Consider the following 18,782-nt stretch of genomic DNA (forward strand, 5'->3'; position numbering starts at 1 on the left):
AGAGAGCTGCGGAATGCTGTGCCTTAAAGATGGAGCTGGTTTCCACCTTCCACCTTCCCCGATGGTGAGTGTTCTTTGTCACAAACAATTCCACATTTGGCTAAGGCCGAGGATCTGGCTTGCTTCCATGTATGTGGACCTATCTGCATTGCCCACGTGGCACGCCTGGGTTGGCTACCCAGAGGCTATTTTAGCTGTGGGCTGGCTTTCCCCAGGGTCAGATGATTGTTCAAGGTTCCTGAATAAACTGCATTGAAAAAAAAATTCCTCTGCATATTCAAATGAAATATGAACAAATTCATGTCTCCACTACTGTGACTTGTGTATTGAAAACTGCGATCCCTAACACCCCTTAGAGTTTTCACTAATGAGCCTTACACGCAGGTGCTAGCAGGAGGAGCTCTACAGCTGTACCACCTTCCTAAACACCCTGCCTCCTCTGCTTTTTAAGGGGTGACCTTTGACTATTCGCTTCACTATGCTTCCATTTCCCCACAGTGACTCACGGTGGTTGTTCACGTTTAACCTTGCAGGACTCTCAGAAATATTCCTGGCACCCTAAGCAATCAATAAACCAACCGTATGATTTCATTAGTAATGACATATCTGCCTCCCCTGTCCCTGACCACCTACAGACACAGACTTAGATGGGAAAGATGGCAGGCAGCTGCCCGCTGAAGAGGGAAAGCTTGAAAGCTCTGAGCAGCACAGTGTGAGTGCTATGCTTCAAGAGAAGCTCCTGTCACTCACTTAACCAGCCCTGGAGGCCGCTTTCTACCTTCCCAGACAAAGGAGAGAACAAGCAAATAAAGGAAGACTTCCAGAGACTGGTCTCCACCCACAAGGCCCACCTCTCATTGCTCCCAAGAGTGGAATTAAGGAGCAGGACCAGATGTTCTGCACGCCTGGGAAGGAGGTCACAGAAAAGTTTAGCACTGGCCTGAGTTAGATCATGTGTTAACAGCTTTGGTAAAACAACCGAAATTGAGGACGGAAAGTGATCTCAGATTATACTCGGGAGCCTTGGGTTTCAAATACAGAACAAAGACTGAAACTTTTTGTGAGGCTTCCCCCCCATGCCCTGCTTTTTGTCATATGACCAAGGTGCTTCGGTAGTAGTTCTGGGTGAAATTAAGCACCGGAGAGCAAGAACTTAAGTCTACCAGGGACAGCAGCAGTAGGAACTGGAGACTTTCTTGCGAACGTCCTGGTCATCTGGATGTTGGCTTGTTGACCCCATAGTCCTCTTCAACTCTTGTCTGTCACAAGGGGAGACTTCATGTACACTGGCCATTCACTGACTCAATACATCAGAGTCCCAAGGCTACCACCACACCAGGACCAGCCTGGGCGTGCTGAGCTGAGGAAATTATACTCTTGGGCAGCTTCCATGGTATAAGCCCATTTTAGCTCACAAGGACCTGAGATTTTCATGTGTGCATTTAGCATTCAGACTTGAAGACACCCACCTGCTAATTCTTTATTACTGGAGCATCCTTGTAAACTGTGGGAATATTTTAGTGGCGTTCCATTTTATCATTTGATAAGTTGTGTTGGGGGGAGTGATCATGCTAATCTGTGTGAAAAGCAGAACAGAAACCTATTTTCAGTCTTAACTATGTATTAGGCCAGTGTATTTATTTATTTATTTTTATTATTAGTTACCTTTTATTAACTCTGCATCCCAGCTGTATCCCGTTCCCTTATTCCCTCCCAATCCCACCCTCCCTCCCTCATCTCCTCCCTGCCCCTTTCCAAGTCCACTGATTGGGGAGGACCTCCTCCCCTTTCATCTGACCCTGTTTTATTAGGTATCTTCAGGACTGGCTGCAAAGTCCTCCTCTGTGGCCTAGCAGGGCTGCTCCTCCCTTGGGCGTGGGGGAGGTCAAAGAGCCTGCCATTGAGTTCCTGTCAGAAATAGTCCTTGTTTCCCTTGAGCTACCATGGGCTACATATGAGCAGAGGTTCTAGGTTATATCCATACATGGTCCTTGGTGGAGTGTCAGTGTCATAAAAGACCCCTGTGCCAAATATATTTGGTCCTTGTGGAGCTCCTATCCTCTCCCTGTCATATTAACTCTCCCTTCTTTCATTAGGCCAGTGTATTTAATTAATACACAGATGTAGCCCATGGCAGTTCAGTGTCCAAGTGGGTTCCATAGTAGTGGGGACAGGGACTGTCTCTGACATGAACTGATTGGCCTGCTCTTTGATCACCTCTCCCTGAGGGGGGAGCAGACTTACCAGTCCACAGAGGAAGACAATGCAGCCAGTCCTGATGAGACCTGATAGGCTAGGATCAGAAGAAAGGGGAGGAGGACCTCCCCTATCAGTGGACTGGGGAAGGGGCATGGGTGGAGAAGAGGGAGGGAGGATGGGATTGGGAGGGGAAGAGGGAGCTACAGGTGGGATACAAAGTGAATAAAGCATAATTAATAAAAATTAAAAAAATTAAAAAATATTAATTTCAGATTTGAAGGACCAACTACAGTGTTTCTCAAGCAGGTCAGGACACAAGAGCAGAGGTCGGAAAGGAGTTAAGTTTTCAGAAACACACACTGTAGGCTGTCCTGAGGAACTATTGATCTCTCCTGAACGCAGGGAGGGATGGAGAGGGGTTTTGTCCTGATTCTTTGTAATGATGATCACTAGGTTAAAATAAAAGGTGATGGCACTGCGAGGTGCTTCCTAGAAACACTACTTAACAATGGGGTAGTCTGACCCACTTCAGTCTCATTTTTTTTTTATATTAGTTAAGAGAATTTGGAGAAAAGAGTTGAAACGATTTGTCCCAACAAGACACAGTTTTCCTCTTAAGAGAGGGCTTACTCACAGATCTTTCTACCCGGCAGCTAGAACAAAGGCCAGGGCCAGGCGTGTCCTTACACAGTTCTATCTTTAATGGATTGGGTTTATCTGGCTGATTCTAGGGTTAATATTAACACTACCACACAAGAACAATCTACTATAATTTTTGAGCTAAATTTGAAGTAAGCTTTATTAAATACTGGCCTGGATAATAGACACTAGCCCCATCCATACCTAAGATTCCCAGAGTCTAGCCATGAATTATGTTACTCCAGTGCTATTAAAGGCAAAACCCACAAGGGCACAGACTTCCTACCTTTGTCCAATAGGGCACAGACTTCCTACCTTTGTCCAATAGGGGTCAAGCACACATCTTGAAGTACTTTTTGACTATGTACCTCCTGCTTACCTGTGACCAAGCACATCCTATATAGTTGGGACAACCAATCTTGTTTACAGAAGTGAAAACACATGGCTTATTATTTTACATGAACAACCGCATGCCAGGAAGTTATCTAACTTTGGGCAAGTGAGATAACTTGGTGAGAGGCATTGTTTGTTTGTTTTATGGATCTCTTAAGCACACTAATTAAAACTTAAAACATAACTTTAGCCCTTCCCACTAGCCTCAGGCTCACTGATTTCTGAGCTGCATCTCTGCCCATTCCTTTAGATCCTGTAGGTTTAGAACCCACATGTTGAGAAGAAACTTGCTTATAAAGACCCCAGCTTGCATTTCATGTTCTAAATCTCCCCCCTTCTTCTATGTGTGCAGATGTGTGTGAACCTCCCCTGCTCTCATGTGTGTGTGTCTCCCTGTGTGTGTGTGCATGCCTGTATCATGTATGTGTATGTGAGTGTGTGTGTGTGTGTGTGTGTGTGTGATATATGTATGTGTGTGGTAGGTGTATGTAGTTATTATGGGGGTGCATATGTGTATGTGGTATACAGTGGAATACAGTATATTGTGTGTATGTGGTCTATGCATGAGTGTGTCTAGTCTATGGTGTGTGTGTGTCTGTTGCATGCTGTGTGTGTGGTAAATATGTATATGTGTGTGGTCTGTATGTGTGTGTTTGTGTGTGTATGGTGTGTATGGTGTGTGTGTTTTTGAGTATGTATGTGATGTGTGTGTATGTGTGGTGTCTATATGAATATGCTGTGTGTGTATTCATGTGTATATGTGGTATGTGTTATTTGTTTGTGTGAGGTATATGTTTGTCTATGTATGCAGTGTGTTTTTGTGTGTCCCCAGGTACGTATAAATATGTGTATGAACCATAAATTCCTTGAGTCAGGGCAGAATTCAGATTACATTACCTGCTGTAGAAAATGTGTGTTCACATTTCTATGAATGCATAACTTGTTAAGAGACTCTAAAATGCTGAGGTTCCCTTAAGCTTGTTCCTCTGCTGGTGCTGCACCAGACATGAGCAGCTCCATTCTCTGCCCACTGCTAGGTCAACACTGGACTCAGTTCCAGCTTCCTCAGTGAGAAGAACGTATTTCACCTCTCCAATTTAAAAAGAATGGCCACTCCAATTTTAAAAGGTACTAAACTCTTTATAAATGTTATACATACAAAAGCTAAGTGAAATGACTAGCCAGTTGTATAAAAGAGATAGGAGGAAAAAAATAAATAGCCTTGTAAGCTGGCTGAAAAAGAAACATTGACTTTCAAACAGAAAAGAAAATGAAGTGAAAAGTAAAGTCACACAGTGGGCTTTTCATCCCTTTCCTTTGGGCTGATAAGTTTGGAAATACAAACGACTGAGAGAGGGAGAAAACCAACTTGTCAACCAGTGAGTGATAAGCCATCAGCCAACAGATGGCTCTAGACAGATGCATGCTGTAAATATCTAATGCTTTATATACTTGGAGAAATGTTGCCCATAAAACCTCTGGATGACAATAAAAGTCATCAAGGATGTGGGATGATAAATTCAAGAGCAACTCTTGTCAAACTCATCTCTCATGAGCAGGAAATGTCTGAAAGAGAAGGCTGTGTTTAAGTCTCACTCTGGGTAGGAGTAGCCTGTTTCACCTCCCCAGGATCACAAGGACTATTATGGTTGTGGATCACTCCCCAGACCTTGTGCATATGAGAACTACAGCAATCACGGAGAAGGCACACTCCAGTCTGAACATTCGCAATCCTAGAGCAGGGATGTGTTTGGGATCTCTGCTGGGAACACGTGACTAGAATTTGAAAGTCTGAAAAGTAGCAGAGCACAGTGATATCTCCCTTAGTCTACAGCAAAAGGAATTCCCATCTTGAGAACGTGACTAGAATCTAGAAGTTTGAAAAGTAGCACAGTGCAGTGAGATGGAAAAAAGTATGTAGATCTGTTAGGCAGAAGACAGGAGAAAGGTATGAGGAAGGAACCAATAAAGTAAGAAGGAGAGGGATGGATTTCCTGTTCTTTTACAATGATAGTGACAGGAGCATGACAGTGCTCACTGTGCAGCCACGAGGGGCTTAGGTTGTCCAAACCTGTTCTCTCACTGTCGCTACGATGTAACTGGAAGAGCACTAGATTCCAGGTACAAACCCTGAGTCAAAAATCAAAACATAATGAAACAAAGACACATTCAAATGACCAACAGACATTTCCTGTGTTGAGGACATGACAAAACCCACTGTCAACATGAGTGCTGAATGACCTGAAAACATGTAGCTTGAGACAGCCCAGCAGAGCTGACGTTTGCACTATATTACAGCGGTGCTGATGCATGACAGTTCTTTCTTGCTCATGGTCTGAGGGACTTGTCTCTGGAATAATATTGTCTGCTTGCTGTCAGGAAATTAATGGTGGCCCACCAGTCAGATGACAAGCCCAGTTGAGAACTCCAGTATATTTTCAAATTATGATTATACCCAGGTTCCAATGACAAAGGAAATGCCTTAATAGACCTCGGAAAATTAGGCTGGAAGATTCAGGGAGAACCATGTTGGAGGTTAAGGAAGCTGGGATCTGATGTCAGCAGGGCATGTCAGCAGCAACTGCAGAGGCAGCAACAGGATGGATGAACTCCCAAGTGTGTTAAGGTTTTTCTTTCCAACCTTCTTAAATCTGGGCAGTTGCTAAAGATGTGTCATCTTTTCACCTTAATTATTACAATCATGAAAACCCCTTTAACAGGGAGGCATACCCAGAGGTGTGTCTCACAATCAATTCCAGATCCAGTTAAGTTGACAACCAAGATGCAGCCCCACAATACTGGTCTAATAAAGACTATTTCTACATCGTTGAATCAAATTAAGAAAGCATCTCTCGAACCATTGGCCACCAGAATGGGAAAGCGGGTTAAAAGCGTCCGGTGGGCAAAGCAATGGCCTAGCTTAAGAGACTCCATGATTCTCTCTTTGCTCTCATTTTAAATTCTGCAGTAGAAAGCTACTCTACATGAAATACAGATTGCATAGAACACTCAGGGGGAATACTCCTGGCAGACTTGCAGAAGTCTTTTGTCCTTTTTCTTTCAAACGCTAATCCCCAACTGAAACCTGAAGCACACCATTTGGTTAGACTGACTAGCCAGCAACCTCCTGCAGCCATCTCCTATGGCCTGGAACTACAGTGCATGGGGCATTTTTATATGGGCCCTGGGGATCTGAACTCAGGTCTTCACACTTGCTGCACTATCTCCTCAGCCCTTAAAACTTATTCCCGAGCCTTCTTGTTCTGTATTTACAAATGAAGACTAGAACACCCTACTTTTAAATTAATTTTTATTAATTCATTCTCTCATATATTACATCCTGATCAAGCCTCTCCTACCTCCTCTCTTCCTCATCCCTCCCTCCTCTCCATCCATTCTTACTTCATCCCCACACTCCCCAGAAAAAGGCAGATCTCCCAGGAATATCAACTGACTAAACACAGCATTTCAAGTCTCAGTAAGACTAGACATTTCCCCTCATATCAAGTCTGGATGAGGCAACACAGTGGGAGGAAAAGGCAATCATGCCTCTGAGTCCTGGCCCTCTAGGCAGTGTCAGAGAAGACTGAAAGAGAAGGCTGTGTTTAAGTCTCACTCTGGGTAGGAGTGGCCTGTTTCACTTCCCCAGGATCACAAGGACTGTTATGGTTGTGGATCACTCCCCAGACCTTGTGCATATGAGAACTACAGCAATCACGGAGAAGGCACACTCCAGTCTGAACATTCGCAATCCTAGAGCAGGGATGTGTTTGGGATCTCTGCTGAGAACACGTGACTTAAGGCATCCGTCTCCAGCTGGACCAATCACTGGATAGCCACTCCCACAAATTCTGTGCCATCTTTACCCCAGCACATCATGCTAGCAGGAAAAATTAGAGGTCAATGGTTTTGTGGCTGAGTTGATGACCTGTTGCAGGATATTTGATCACACTGTGCTGCTCCCCCCAAAACAAACAAACAAAGTGTTTCTAATTATGGTGTGGCTCAGCCCTAGCACACACCTTTAATCCAAGACAGGATTAAATAAAGTCAACCACAGGTCAAGAGGCAGAGCAAGCAACCAGTTGATAGGGAGCAAACATAGAGATAAACCATAAAAAGTAAGAGGAATTCAGGAGGACGGGGGGGGGGGGGAGGCGGGGCGGGAACAGGAAGTAGAAGTGAGCGATAGTCTGAGGACTGACTCCTTTTGTGATCTTGGCTGAGAAGAGAGGTCAGCTGGATGCTTTCTTTGCCTCTCTGAGATAACAGGTTTTCACCCCAGCATCTGGCTTCCAAGTCTATTGGTTAAATTGAATGTTTGAGATTTTGTTACAAAAATCAACAGTGTCCCAGTCCTTCTACTAGAAGTCTTGCCTGGTTATAGGAGATGGCCAGTTCAGGCTCTGTATCCCCAATTACTAGGACTCTTAGTTAGGGTAACCCTAATAGATTCGTGAGTGTTTCCATTTTACTAGGTTACTATCTTGTCTCTCAAATTGCTCTCCCAATTCAAGTTGTCTCTCCTAGTACTCTCTCTCCCTCTCTCCATCCTCCTATTCCCTTTCCCAGTCCACTCACAATATCTACCTTATTTCCCCTTCCCAGGGAGATCCACGCACCACCCTCCCCTTGTTATGTATCCTCTCTGGGTCTGTAAATTATGGCATGATTATCCATTTACTTTACAGCTAAAATCTACTTATAAGTGAGCACATACCATGTTTGTCTTTCTGAGTCTAGGTTAACTTACTCAGTATGATTTTTTTTTCTAGTTTCACCCATTTGCCTGAAATTTTCATGATGTCATTGTTTTTAACAGCTGAGTAATAGTGTATAAATGTATCAGTTTTTTATCCCTTCTTCAATTAAGGGGCATATTGGTTGTTCCCAGTTTCTGGATATTATGAATAAAGCTTCCATAAACATAGTTGATAACTGTTTTATAGTAGGATGAAGCATCTTTGGGTTATATGCCCAGAAGTGGCATAGCTGGGTCTTGAGGTAGATCTATTCCCAGGTTTCTGAGAAACCACCATCTTGATTTTCGAAGTGGCTGTACAAGTTTGTACTCCCACCAGCAACGGAGGAGTGCTCCCCTTGTTTTATATTTTTGCCAGCATGAGCTATCACTAATGTTTTTTATCTTAGCCATGCTGACAGGTGTAATTGGAATCTCAGAGTTTTGATTTGCATTTCCCTGATGGCTAAGGATGTTGAACATTTATTTCTTCAAGTGCTTCCTGGCCATTAGAGATTCCTTTGTTGAGAATTCTCTGTGTAGATCTGTACCCCATTTTTTAATTGTATTATTTGGTTTGTTGATTAGTTTCTTGTTGGTTAGTTTCTTGAGTTCTCTGTATGTTTTGAATATTAGCCCTATGGAAGTGGGGACTGCATCACACAAGGCCTCACTTGCCAGGTTTTTTGATCACCCCCCTACACACACACACCAGATGAAACTACCTTACCAGGCCACAGGGAAAGAGGACATGCTCAGTCCTGATGCAACTTGATGAGCTGGGGTAGATGGGAAAAGAAACTCCCCGTTTCTGAGGAATAAACAAGGGACTGGAAGGGAGGAATGGAGCTACAACCAGGATGTCAAACGAATAAAAAAGGAATAAATGAATGAATGAATTAATGAATCAAAATACTAGCCTCATGTCTGACATAGAATTGGTGAAAATCTCTTCCCATTCTATAGACCGTAATTTTATTTTATTGATGTTATCTTTTGCCTTGCAGAAGTTTTTCAGTTTCATTAAGTCCATTTATTAATTGTTGATCTTAGTGCCTGTGCTATTGGTGTCCTGTTCAGAATGTTGTCTCCTATGCCAGTATGTTCAATTGTGAAAGCCCTACTTTATTAGGGTAAAGACTAACTTTAAGCAGAAGTTGACAACCTGGCAGGAACTGAATTATATTCCTTTAACATTACATGTTGAAACTCCAACCCACAGTACCTCAGAGTGTGATTATATTTGAGATTAGTTTCTTTTAAACATCAAGAAAAAAATCTAATGAATTTATTAATTTGCATAAATTCAGGAGTCAAGTAAAATAAGAAACTCAATGGGTCAGGTGTTATAACTTAAGCATTAAACTCACGGTGTGAACAGAGAAACAAGGGCTCTTAAGGAGGCAATGGAGTTAAAGAGAGGTCACTGGAATGGAGCCTTATCCATGTGACTGGTGTCCTTATAGGAAGAAACAAACGAGGTAAAATCAGACACAGAGAGAAGATGGTATGTCTTAGTCAATGTTCTATTGCTGTGAAAAGATACCAGGAACAAGGCAACCCTCTTAAAACCAAAATCCTAAAAAGGACAATTGTAACAACCATGATCCAATGTTCGTCTCTGAGAAGGCCAACCTTCAAAGGCTCTTGATACATCTATTGGGAGCCTTTTTCTACTAGTCTACAGGTTTCATCCTATATTCAAGTATCTTTAATAAATCTCTAACTCTGCCTCATAGTCTTGAAATTCCTTGCATCACTGAAGCCACAAATCCTAGCTTGTCCTGAGTGGATGACCTTAACCTGCTTGGGGATCTCCTTGGGCAGCTGAGGGTGACAGCAGGTAGCTGCGCCTTCTTTATCTGAACCCTAAAATGCTATCAGTGAGAGCCTCAAGCAAAATAGCAGCCATGGAAATGGGGGTGAGGACAATGGAGGCAAACTGCAGATGAGAGGAGAATGGAAAATAAATCAGGTTCAATAGCAAACTGGGACGGAAGTACTAGTGAGAGGTAAAAGAAAAAAAAAAAAAGCCAAAATATAAGGCTGGCTGATTTGTCACCAGTCCTGATGGCAAACATTGTTTCTATTTTTCCACTTTAAATACCTAATTAAACTGTCACTTAAAAAATATGGAGCAACAATTCTCTGTTGTTGGATGTCTGCTTATTAACTGATCAGCCTTTGCAGAGATGTGAATATTATTTAGAGGATCCCTCTTTTCCCCTCAGAATGGTTTCTCGTTCAGCGAAATGTTAAATTACTCACAAAAACTTACTAATTAAACTGGCTGTAACTGCCACTATTAAAATGTGATGGCCAACGTAATTGGCCCAAAAAGCAACTGCTAATGCCTCATTCATAAAGGAAAGGCAAATTAATTTTATAGCTTCCTTTTCAAATTCACAGTGCCTTCCCCTCCTTCTGCTTCCCATCTGTCAGTCCCAGCCTGCAGTGCCTCTTTCTCTGCCACTGTGCAACTCTCTTTCCTGGCTCCAGAATTAATGGTGGCTGTGACAGAAAGGACACTCACAGCCTTACCCCCAAACAGCTGTGGTTTCTAGACAATCACACATGACTGTAAGGGTAATGCCAAAATTTAAACGCAGTTTATTCTCCACCAATATTAAGAAGGAAAAGAAAAGCATTTTCTATTTTCTTATTTTAAATATTGAAGCCACGTAAGCTCAGAACAATCCCTTCCTGCCGTTGGATGCCTGGTTACTCTGACTTGCTTTGGCAGAGCTACTTATGTAGAGTCAGTGCCACTCTGCCCTGCAGAATGGTCCCTCATTCAATCGAAGTCATAGGTGGCGACTGTATCACTTCTCATCTCCTCTTTTACTCTGTTTCTCTCTGCCAAGTGTACACATCAGCATATACATATACATACACTCCAAGCTATCACAATAACTAACCGTAAACATCTCGCTACAAACCCCCACCACTCCCTACCTCCAATCAAAACCTTTATTTCCATCTGACTTTGCAATTCTACCCTAACCTCAGTTCACCTGCCTAGTCCCCATGCCCTGTGATAACTTCCTTAAAATCTGGCTCAGGCACTCTATATTTTTGGACATTGATTGTGGTCACTTCAAGTATCCCTTACCATCTGAGGAGGCTACCAGATTCTGACCAGCAGGTTAGACATTTTCAAATGTCAAAACCTAGCTAGTTGAACAAACCCATAGGAAGTATCTCACCTCCACATGAACCCAGCTCCCTCCCTGTGAGCTGGGTTTCCATGGGGTTCACAAGGGGACCTTACAGAGTCCACATGAGTTATTACACCAACTCCTCCTGGAATTCAGGCACAGCAGTTTTCACTAGCAAAAGGGAAACTTGACTCCCACCATCTCTGTATTGCTCTCCTCAACAATCACATGATATGATTACGAATGTGAAAAAAAATAAGAAAATTAAATACAATAGTAACAGTCCTGAGTGTCAGCAATTCTAAAACCCATAAATAGCCCACATGTAATGAGAAACATGACAGAATTCACCTAATGGAAGAAGAAACAACTCAAATATCCCATTGAGAAATTATGGAGACAAAATGTACCACTTTTATATTAACTCTGAAGTCACAGTTCTCCAGCCTTGACTCCAGAAATCAATGCAACGCCTCCTGGTTGCAAAGAAAATTCTCAGCACTAATTGTCACAATGCGTTCCCATGCAATTTAGAAATCCATTTTGCTTACTCTTCACAACAAATGTTAGGTTAAGTCAAACAAACCTGGCTATTTGCTCCTTGAGAAGAAGCCAGAGTGAGTCAGAGACACCCACGTGATCGAATCTACAAACCACAACACACTGGACAATCAAAATGACAAGAGACCCCAATTTTCTTGCTGCTCAGTCAGCCACAGGATAGAATACCATTGCCACAAAGTAGTCAAACTATGGCAGTTCCCACTGGCCTCACCACGTTGGCTTACTCTAGGTCTCCCTGAGGAAGGAATTGAAGAGCCCTGTCACAACATCCTCTGTACTCAAACACCTTCCACACTGCAGGTGCTCTTCAGTGACACCCTGTGTACTCAGACACTGCAGCTACTCCTTCCACACTGCAGATGCTCCTCAGTGACAGCCACCAGTGGCTCACATTTGCAGTCTAATGCATGGGTTTGGCATGGAACCTAAGACACTTGCCATCACTGAAAACTGCAATGGCTAAACTATTGCTTGGGTTTCCATACTGGCTGTCCTCTGGTCTGTGGGTCCAGTGCAAGTTTCATAAGAATAAAATGAGACCAGCACAGTATGATTTTGTTTTTGAAGATCATGAAATTTTTTTTGAAGTACATGAAATTGCCTGACTGGTTCTTAATGCATGTAAAATCAAAGGTATCAAATAGCTTTCCAACATCTGTGCAACAGAAAGCCTTACTACAAAAGACTCAAGTAGAATGAGCAAACCTACAAAGCCAGCCAAGTCCTGGTCCTTCAAAAGGTCACCCCATGCCCTGCTTCTCCCTAACTGAGGGTCCAATACAGCAATGCAGAACACAGTAACTGAATGCAAGTTGACCGTAATGAATGTAAACGCCCGGCCTCCTCCCACAAGAGATATGCCTGGGAGCTTATTAATCCCTGCCCCCATCACTGAGCACCATGCTCTTCCTCTAGTTCAAATGTAATCTTTCCTTAAATCCAACAAGCTATCAGTAAGTTATATACAGCGGCATGCTGTGACGACAGAGGTACCTTCTAAGAGAGGCATCACTTGGTGAGTTCATCATTGTGAAAATACCATGCCATGTAAGATGGCAGCGACATCAATAGGCCAAATAACTTGATACAAAGTCATACATTCAGCCCACCATTACATGGAACATGAGTGCACTCACTCAATCAGTAGAGAATTAGGGGAAAGGATGATTAGAATTATGAAACTCTGGGTTTTTTTTATTACCTTTCACTGAACTCTAGAAGTTAGTCAGAATCTTCCAGCCTACCAGTCAAGATTTCTTGGGCCTCTGGGCTACAAGAGGGTCTGACGGTAGGAGGGTTGGGGAGTAAGGGTGAGTTCCATGCCCACTCAAGATATCTTCATAAGCATTTCATTTCGTATGGCCTTGGAGGATAATGATTTCAATGTGTCTAGCATTTAACTGGAAAGTCTCATTACCTCTAAACCTTTCAGACCAGCAACCTTAGATTCCTATTTCCTGAAAGTACAATTACTAAATGAATCCATAGGCTTGGATACTGGCTCTTCTACTCCCAGCTCCACGAATCTGGTATAAATTTCCCATCAATAAAATGTGACCAGTACAATGTGGCTTTTTTGAGGAGTGTGTGTGTGTGTGTGTGTGTGTGTATGTGTGTACAGGTTTGCACATACTTACCTAATTGGCATGTAATAACCTGAAATGAAAGTTATCAGACAGCTCCTCATCAAAATAACATTACTTAAGGCATAAAAACACAGGGCAGTATAAGTGGCAAAGAGCGGCTGTCAGTAGAAATGACAAAAGATCCTGAGGGTGTCTGTATGAAAAACCCAGTGTGAGGGAGCGCAGAAGCCCAGGGTATCCAGAGATAAGCGCACGGAGCCTCATTCCCACAGCACCCCTCTGAAAACCCAGCTCGCCCCCATGACAGAAACTAAGAGCACCATGCCACAAGGGCAGTCAGGCAGACTCGGCAATTTGTTTCCTCATCAGCAAAGGCTTTGTGATAATCACAGGAGTCAGTTAAAGAAGAGGTCCCCTAGCCTGACATACACACTCAATAATTAGCATATCTTCTTACAGGAACCATGTTCTCTGTATCGCTTATCTTAGAAGATCCCAAGGTGATTCTTTGGCATGGTTCTGTTGTTATCGTGTCCGTTTCACAAAGGAGGAGATGGAGGCATAGAAAAATTAAGTATCTTTCCTTAGTCTGCACTAGTAAGTGATAGACTTAAGATGCACATCCAGAACCTACGCTTAGTGTTAATCTCTCTCTCCTCAATAGGAAGGCAGCTGGAGAGTATGGAATAGAACTTTGTGATTGCATTCCCAAGCATAGCCTGAGATATTAAAAGTATGTACATTATGCTAGTAACTCTCTCAACAGCAGAATGGGACTCTATAGAGCACTTCCAAAACTCCCGTCCCTGTTAGACATAATATAAATATTTCTAGGACAAGAGGCAGAACCTCTCTTACCTGGGAGACAAAAGTCATTAATCCAAAATGCTTAATTATTTAGGAAGACTAAAGAATGCATACGAAAAGGAGACAAGATAATTACTAGGCGTGACATGACCGCGAAACAGTCCCTGAATGAATCAGAGGTCTTCAAAGCAGACTAAAATTTAGCAGAAGGGCTTTCTAAACCAAGAGATTAACAAAGAAAAGAGAGTCTGGTCCCCAGAGCTCATCATTCTTTTAAAAAAACACATTAAGCAGGGACAAGAGAGACAGGCTGCTTGGAGATCCAGAGGGAGAACAAACCAGGTTGGAATAGCTCATAGCAAGTCAAAACCATAGCAAGGATGTACTTAGCACACTGAAGGGCAGGGGTGCAACAGGGGCACTTTCTGCCTAACATGGGAGAAGAAGCCATTCTTATAATGCAGCTCCCTGGACTGAGGGCTCAGGTAATCTGGCTCTTAATAGTGGCTCTCTAACTAATTAGTAATGCAAGAGCGGGCAAGGAGGAGGGCATTTTGGCCTTGGTGGCCTCTAAGAGTGATGATCCAAATCACAAGAAAGAAGGTGGTTGGGTTACTTTCTGTTGCTGGGATAAAATACCATGACCAAAAGGAATGTCCAGCAGGATTTATTTTGGCTTGTAGTTCCAGAGTGGGGAGTGCATGGCAGCAGACTCTCAGCTCGAGAGACTGGCTGGTCATTTCTTTCATCCACATACAGGAAGCAGACAGAGCAAGCAGTAAGTGGGATGAGGCCATAAAATCTCAAAGCCCACCTCCAGTGAGTACTTTCTCTGTCAAGGCTGCATCTCCCAAAGGTCCCATAACCTCGCCAAACACCGGAAATAACTGGGGACTAAGAGTTCAAACACATGAATTTATAGAAAGATGTAGCTCATTCAAACCACCACAGCCACCCTGCTACAGTCATCAGGTGGAGCCTGCCCCTTTAAACCAGTGAGGGGAAACTGGAAAACTGCAGAAACCATGAGGAAGATGACCTTCTCTCAGCTTCTGCCTGGAATTAATTTGTAGTCTCTAAGACTATAAATCAATTTTAAATAGGTTATGAATAGCCAGATTGGAAGGGGAAATCAAATGTTCTTGTATGAGAGTTTACTCTATTTTTGAACAAAGGGCAGACAACAAAGACTAGGAAGGAAGAAAAAAACCCTGGAGGCAAAAAAGAAAAAAAAAAATCACTTGCCAAAAATACTATTGTGGTGGGGAAAAAAAAATGTCAACTATATATCTCACTCTTCTTGTCCTAGTCAAAGTCATTACTGGACTCTGGCATTTTCTACCTCTGACCTTGAAGCCTTAGGCCTGTGACCCACATAGGCAATTAGGGAAAAAGTACTGTTTGGACTCAACAAGGTAGTTCCCAGGGCTGGCCCTCCCACATGGTAACAAAGCATGGTAGACACAGAGGTGAGTGAGTGAGCTGCTGGCCCTTGTCTAGGAAGGCCCCACTGGCTTACTGCCTGGACTGCTGTCATCAACCAGCTCTGCCAGCTGCAGACATGAAATCCATGCAAGTGTGCCTACTCAATGTAAGCGATTTCATGTTATATTGAGATTAAGAAAAAAAAAATCCACATGGCCTCAGAGTCCTTGTCGGATATGTCTTTCGTCTATCTCTCTAACCTCTTGAATGACACCATGCCTAACCTTTATCATGTCATCACTTGGCATTCCCTCCTGCCTGTGGCCTCCTGGATGGAAAGCAGCCCCGACCTCAAGCATTACTTCCTTCGGGGGAGGGGGGTTCTTAATCTCTAACCAGGTCAAATCTTTTGTAAGAACCCCAGTTCTGTATATCCCTATTTCTGGGATAGTAATATAACAGCTATATATTTAATAACTTTTTGCCTCATCTGTCTACTATAGAAGAGGTCATTTTGATTCATCATTTATCCCAGCTCCTATACCATAGTGATGGGTGCATACAATTCATTTACTAAAGACTGAATTAATCAATGAATTGAAGCATTAACATTAACACAAGAAAAAATCTGGGAGACTGTTTGGGTAGCAGTTGTCAGTTTTCTGCTGGTGTCTTGCTCTCCCAAGCCTCTTCTTAAGGATTGAATTTTTGTAACCCTCTGCAGTTAAGTTACACAGTAACCACCATTGTGATGCCCCTAAGGATGAGTCCTTGGGGAGATCTTAGGTCATGAAGATGCCCTCCTTGTGGATAAGATGAGTGCCTCACAGGGAAAGGAACAACTCCAGTAGAGACACAGCAAGAACCTAGGCAGGAATCAGGACTTGATGAGATTGACACCTTGATCTTAGACCTCCTAGCCTCTAGCATTGTAAGAAATAAAGGTTTGTTGTTTCAACAAACAAGGGCATGGTATTTGTAATGGCAGCCGGAGCTGACTCAGACACTCTCTGAGCACTTAAAACTAAACTTCTGTGTTCCCTCTGTGGATTTTTGATGGCATGTAATTAGTTATGGCCAATATATTACCAACCGATAAAGCGTTTTAACTGTCAGTGGGAAACCAAATGTTCTCTTCTCTTTCCTGATTTTAGTGTTAAGTCTGGAACTGAATGCAAAAATGAGCTTTCTATGCCAGCCTTTGTCTCTGAGGGAGACAGCAGCAGTGAGCACAGACCCCTAGCCAGTCTCTGTCCACAAGGGAGGACAGCAGCGTGGCCACCTGGACAGCTGGTGATGGATCTGGAGCACGAGAGAGGACTAAGCCACAACTCTCTGAGCCACTGGGATTAAGGAGTGGATTTTATTAGCAGCATAAGACAGACCATGGTAAAGGAGGCAGAAACTGGCACTAGGAAGATGGTCGGTCCCCCTTGTTACACAATGCTGATACAGTTGATGAAGTTACTTGCTTTGGGGGATGGATACCTTCAAGTATCAACTCGGTTGGATTAATAAAAACCTAGAGTACCAATGGGCCTTACTTCTGCATATGTTTGTGAAGGTGCTTTCCGAGAAGGAAGACACAGGCCAAACATGGATGGCTCCACCCCACAGGCTTAGTCCTGGATTGAACAAAAAGGAGGAAAAGGGGAAAAGCCAGTCAGTACTCCTCTCTGCTTCGTGATTGCAAGTGCTTCACACTTGCAAGCTGCTAGAGGCTCTTACCGCCATGGGGCTACCCATCACTGTGACTCCTCCACCATAACTGTGTCCCGCAAACCGAGCCAGAATAATTCTTGTCTATCCCATATTTTGTTACGGTGACAAATTGGGTAACAATTCTATGATAATCTGGGAAATGAGCACTATACTCCAGGAATGAGTTTGAGGGTCAGAACAGTAGTTTTATGTGTCATCAGCCTCAAGTGACACAGTAGATGCATTTCCTAGGGTTTTCATACTCATGATCACACAGCAGGGAGCTTGAACAACAGGGCTTTCTTGTCTTGTGGCTTGTGAGAAAATTTGGGCATTGGCGACCTCTCAAGGCAGAGAGCCTTATCCTGGGTTTTCTCCTGAATCCAGTCATTTGCTGGTAACCTTTGATGTCCTTTGACTCATTAGACACAACTCTATCTCCACATTCACCTTCACGTGGCATTTTTTATGAGCTCTCTGTCATCTGTTCCATGAATGGATTTATTATGTTTAAAAGACAACAGCCATATTATGCTAGAGACCATCAAAATGACTTCATTTTCAATTACCCCGATAAAGTTCTCTTTCTAAATAAGGTCATATTCTGACCTACCAGTGATTAAGATTTCAATGGATTTTGAAAGGACATGATTTAGTCCATGCCACAAAACGTAGCTATATTACAAGAAAAGGGAGAATGGAAGGAGACGAGAGAGATGTCTCAGGAGTTAGGAACACTTGCTGCTCCTGCAGAGGACTTGAATCTGGTTCCCAGCACCTAAGCCACATGGCTCACACTTCATGTAATTCCAGAGCCAAGGAATCCATCACCCTCTTCTAGCCTTCATAGACATCTTCATGCATGTGTGCACACTAAAATGCACGTGAGATAATAGCCTCAGTCGCTTCTAACAGGTTAGGAAGAAAGTAGAGGAAAGAAATGCCGCAAGTAACAGGAGCTACTTAAAACTGTACTTTGCAGCAAGAAGGAAATGATCAGCCTCATTCACAGTTAGAAATCATGGCATACATTTGGAAGGCACTCAGAAATTTGTGCCAGGAAAAAAAAATATGGCTCTGCAAAAATTAGACTAAATAAGTGGTTCTTCCACTGAAGTGTGCGAGACCCAGAGTTTCACAATTAATCTAAGTGAGAAAGGAATGGGAGTAAGGTAGCTGAGCTATATTGCAAACCCAGTAAGCATGTCTATAAAAGCACTGTGGGTATTGACGCTGGTTCATATTTACCAGTCAGTTATAAAGGAACCAGACCGACCTAGAAGCAAACGCTAGGAATCTAGAAGCAAGGCTTGAACTAACGAGGCTGCTCAGAGGCATCAAGCCGGGTTGTCTAATTTCCTATCTATGTGTTGTCCAAAGAGGACAGTTAGGAACACAAGAACCCCATAGAAGGTAAAGGCGAGGGGCATAGAGATTAGTACGCCAAAATTCCCCAGCCAGGAAATTCACTTACTTAGAGCCTGTGACTCCACATGCACATTGGGTCTAAGGTCAGACCACCCCATCCTGACCTGTGGGACATGGGGCTTGATGCCATGACTACAAAGA

This window comes from Meriones unguiculatus, chromosome 9 (assembly GCF_030254825.1).
Source record: "Meriones unguiculatus strain TT.TT164.6M chromosome 9, Bangor_MerUng_6.1, whole genome shotgun sequence".
Lineage (NCBI taxonomy): Eukaryota > Metazoa > Chordata > Mammalia > Rodentia > Muridae > Meriones > Meriones unguiculatus.